Below are 4,968 nucleotides of genomic sequence, written 5' to 3' on the forward strand. Positions count from 1 at the left end.
CACGTTGATGTCGTTGTTCGACCCGGCTACCCCAAAATATGCATGCCAAATCCAAAGTCGGTAGTCGGCCACGGCTTCGAGGATCATCGTGGGATTCTTGCCTTTGAAGCCGATCGTGTAGTGCCGATGGGGCAGTTCTTCCACTCTCAATGCATGCAATCTATGCTGCCCAACATTCCCAGAAACCCGTGCTGACTCCCGTGCATAGCCATCAGATCCTGGCAGTCTTGGGGGGTAGGCTTCCGAAGATAGGTCTCCCCGAATATTTGAATGACGCACAGACAAAAATACTTGAGGCAGTCGTGGGCAGTCGTCTCACCGATATGGAGGTACTCGTCGAACATGTCGGCCGCGCCTCCGTAGGCAAGCTACCTGATTGCGGCAGTGCACTTCTGTATAGGCGAGGACCGGGCCTCACACTCGCATCCTCCTTGAACCGGAAGTACTTGTACCGACACGATAAAGCGTTCACGATACGCATGAATAGATCACGGTGCATCCTAAAACGCCGCCGGAAGAAGTTGTCCCCAAACCGCGGCTGCTCAGCGAAATAGTCCTCAAACAATCGTTGGTGTGCAGCGACGTGGTCCCGGGGTACTACAACTCGATGTTGTACCGCCTGCTGGTGCTGCTGCAAGGCCTCCCTCATCAGGCGATTTATCTCAGCCGACGTATAGGCCTGTATCTGTTCGCGGATCTTCCGTGATGCTTCACTATCCCACCCACCCGCACCACTACCACTGCCACCCGCACCTTCCCCGCTACCACTACCACTACCACTAACCATTTCGGGATATCGAGAAATGTAGAGAGTAGAAAAAGAGAAACTCGTTAATACAAGTGGTTCAAATGAAAATAAACCGAAACGAGGCGTATATATAGAGTTTTTATAAAAAAAAATTAAAATGCGGACGTCTGTTCGCTCGTCCGTCGGCCGCTCGCCGCTCGCAAGGTCGCTCATCCGCCGGCTCGTCCACTATTGTGGATGCTCTAAGCCCCCGATACTTTTCTCAACCCAGAAAAGCAATTAGTTCCATACCTACCCTTCATTCTCTCTCTTCCAGATCGAATGAACTTTTGAACTTCGCTTCTCCGTCGGATAAGAAAAATCCAAGTGGTTCTCAACTATAAATTTATCCAGATTGAATATAGTATTATATTTCGCCAGAATTGTTGTCTTTGAATATTTGTTTATTTTTTGTGGAAACTTTGGCAAGTAAGAAGAAGATTGGTAAATTGTCGTTCTTTTTCTTTTTAGGAGCATTTCACAGAAAGATGCCGATTGTCTGCAGTGTGTTGCATAATTAAATGTTTTGGGTTGGGGATTTTTTTGCACGCCCTAATTTTTAATGGTCTTCAGAAATTCAATTGAATCTACTATTGTATAAAATTTCAGATATTTATCATTTTTTTGTGTTCATTCTTGCGATGTTTCTGCTCTATTTTGATTTGGCGGTGTGATTTTTATTTTAATTTGGTTGTGTGATTTTCAATTAGATTTTTATATCGACCAAACGTTTTAGGATCTCTATGATTTTCAATTAGATTTTTCTGAGTTAATTTGCAGATGTGTATTGAATATTGTGCTCATATGTGCAATATTTCGCTTCTCCGTCGGATAAGAAAAATCCAAGTGGTTCTCAACTATAAATTTATCCAGATTGAATATAGTATTATATTTCGCCAGAATTGTTGTCTTTGAATATTTGTTTATTTTTTGTGGAAACTTTGGCAAGTATGAAGAAGATTGGTAAATTGTCGTTCTTTTTCTTTTTAGGAGCATTTCACAGAAAGATGCCGATTGTCTGCAGTGTGTTGCATAATTAAATGTTTTGGGTTGGGGATTTTTTTGCACGCCCTAATTTTTAATGGTCTTCAGAAATTCAATTGAATCTACTATTGTATAAAATTTCAGATATTTATCATTTTTTTGTGTTCATTCTTGCGATGTTTCTGCTCTATTTTGATTTGGCGGTGTGATTTTTATTTTAATTTGGTTGTGTGATTTTCAATTAGATTTTTATATCGACCAAACGTTTTAGGATCTCTATGATTTTCAATTAGATTTTTCTGAGTTAATTTGCAGATGTGTATTGAATATTGTGCTCATATGTGCAATATTGTTTTGCAATTTGATTTGCTTGTTTAGAGCATCTACAGTGGCAATAGGCCAGCCATAGGCCAGCCGCTCTCTCTCCCTGCCACGTCAGCCGCACTCAAAAATCCACCTGCTACATGAAATTTAGGCCAGCCATAGGCCAGGTAAAATAAAAATAATTCAAAAAATACTACATTTACGGAATTAAAATTACGAATAAATTACGGAATTAAATTTACGAAGACATATACGGGAAAATTCATTAATTGTTATTAAAAAAAAGGTACATTCATTTAAAAAAATAAATTATATAATAAAGAAAAAAATACTATTGCCGTGCAGTCTTCCATGCCCACAACTTCCTTCAACTATATCCTTTTTGAGTTCAACATGAAGCATCCACTTGGCGCATGCTCAAGCAAATTTCTCGAGGCGGCCGGCTTCATCAAGAGCAGGTACCTAATGCTCGTACGCTAGGGGTGGCCGTTCCCAGGCTCGGGACTCAGCGCTGACATCGCCATCGGGCTCAACTAGCCGGGCTTGTACGCCTTCGCCTTCGACGATCATGTTGTGCATGATAATGTAGGCGTTATATATTATTTAAACGCATTGACATCCCACAAACGTCAAGGACCTTTAATTGCCGCTCTATCGAGATTGGAGACACCAAATGCGCTGGGCCCACGTCTCATGGGCGGCCGACTCATGTGTTTCCGCAAAGTAGGCCTTCCTGCCATCTGATCGCCTTCACAAAGACGGGCCACCTAGGGTATATCTCATCCGCCAAGTAGTAGCACATATCATGATCGGTTGCCGTTGGCCACAAATGAGACGGCTGGACCGATGCCCTGACACTGCTCGTTGAAGAGGGGCGACGAGTTAAGGACGTTGCGGTCGTTGTTCGACCCGGCTACCCCAAAATACGCAATGCCAGATCCACAGCCGGTAATCAGCTACGGCCTCGAGGATCATCGTGGGATTCTTTCCCTTGTAGCCGATCGTGTAGGACCCCTTCCAGGCGGTCGGGACAGTTCTTCCACTCCCAATGCATACAATCTATACTGCCTAATATCCCGGGGAGCCCATGTTGCTCCCCGTGCATCTACATCAAATTCAGACAATCTTGGGGAGTAGGGCTTCGAAGGTAATGCTTTCACCGAGAAAATGTTTATCACGCCATGATGAGAAAAACTTCGGACATTCCGGAGCGGTTGTCATCTCACCGATGTGGAGGTACTCATCCCACATGTCTGCCGCGCCTCCGTAGGCCAACTGCCTGATTGCCACCGTGCACTTTTGGATAGGGGTGTGGCCGGGTTTGTCAGCCGCATCGTGCCTAAAGCGGAAATAAAGATATCGAGTGTAACATCCCGAATTTAGAACCCTAATTTTAGAGCCCTATAATTAATTGTTGATGACGTGGAGTTGTGAATGCATTTAATGCATGTGATGCTATGGCCGAGTTGAGTCTAGGGTTTGCGTTGAAAGTTTGAAAAGTCAAACTTATTGATTTTATGATGTGGCATGTGACTTATTAAATTGTGTGATTTATGTGGTAAATTAATTGTTTAAGGGTGAGTGAGAATACTAGAGAAAATTTCCATAAATACTTGTCACCCAAATTCTTGAGATTTTCGACCCCCTTGACTTTTGAAGAAGAAATTCTATTTTTCCGGATCTAATTTAATTCTTGGGATATTTATCCAAATTAAATCCAAGACCCAATTATTCCTTATTTTAATGGGAAAAATCGACAACCCCCCCTTATTTAATAGTGATTTTCGAAAATCACCATGTTGGGAAGGAAATAATATTTTGCTTATTTTATTGATTCCTTATTTGATTTCCTTCCATACCTAGAATTTAATTATTCTACCAAATCTTTCCATACCTCAAGAGATCTTGTCATATCCTATTTTAGTTAATATTAAAAAAGCTCATTCCTTATTTAATAGGCTAATACACGCCTAGTTCCATTCTCCAAATTGGAGGATTTTTATTTGTTTATTTATTTTGCTCCGTGATATTTTATTCTACTCCGTAAAATAAACCAAAACAAAATCTTGGCTAATTGAGAGCCATATATTTCGAAAATTACATGCCTTGATACCCTAGTCTATTTTTGTTAATTCTTCTTCCCTACTTCACAATATTTATTTATTTAATTGTGGAGAATGAAATCTTACCAAATATTCTATCCTAATTACCTAAAGATCTTATTGAGCACTATAAATAAGAGGACTCCTAAACCCTAGCCCCCATATTTTCGTCCCCTCTCCCTCTCAACTCTCTTCAATTTTCTTCTACTTTACTCCATTAATCTTGCATCCCTTGAGAAGAAATTGAAGTTTGATCCAAGAATTCTTGAAGAACCAAGTCTTAACCGATTAATCGGTACTCTTGAACCCTCATGCATATTAATTAAGCGAGAGTGGGATAAAAAGGACATAGAAAATATGTATGCATGTGGTGTGTGTGTTATGCGTGTGTGTTATGTGTGTGTGTTGTGTGTTGGTGAAATACTCATGCGCGATATATATTAATGCTAGATCTAGATTTATTATGCGAACGAATTATATATATATATATATAGAACATGTTTATGTTTGACCATATTAAGTTAAGTCGTTAGGAAAAGGGGAAAAAACGTCGAGGCATGCATGAATTAGACTTTGAGTTGCGATTTTGATTTGTATGTGCCTATGTGCTTCTTAAAAGGTGAAACCTCGGTTGTAAAGTCAGATAAAGGAAAAGAGAAACTTACTTGAAATCTAAGCAGTCGAGGTGGGCTTTATTCTTAAACTCTTTTATTTCTTGCAAAATATTGATTGGTGTTATAAGGGTGGTTTAAACTGTTATGCCATGCCTAT

The sequence above is a fragment of the Salvia hispanica genome, chromosome 2 (genome assembly GCF_023119035.1).
Source record: "Salvia hispanica cultivar TCC Black 2014 chromosome 2, UniMelb_Shisp_WGS_1.0, whole genome shotgun sequence".
NCBI classification, from domain to species: Eukaryota; Viridiplantae; Streptophyta; class Magnoliopsida; order Lamiales; family Lamiaceae; genus Salvia; species Salvia hispanica.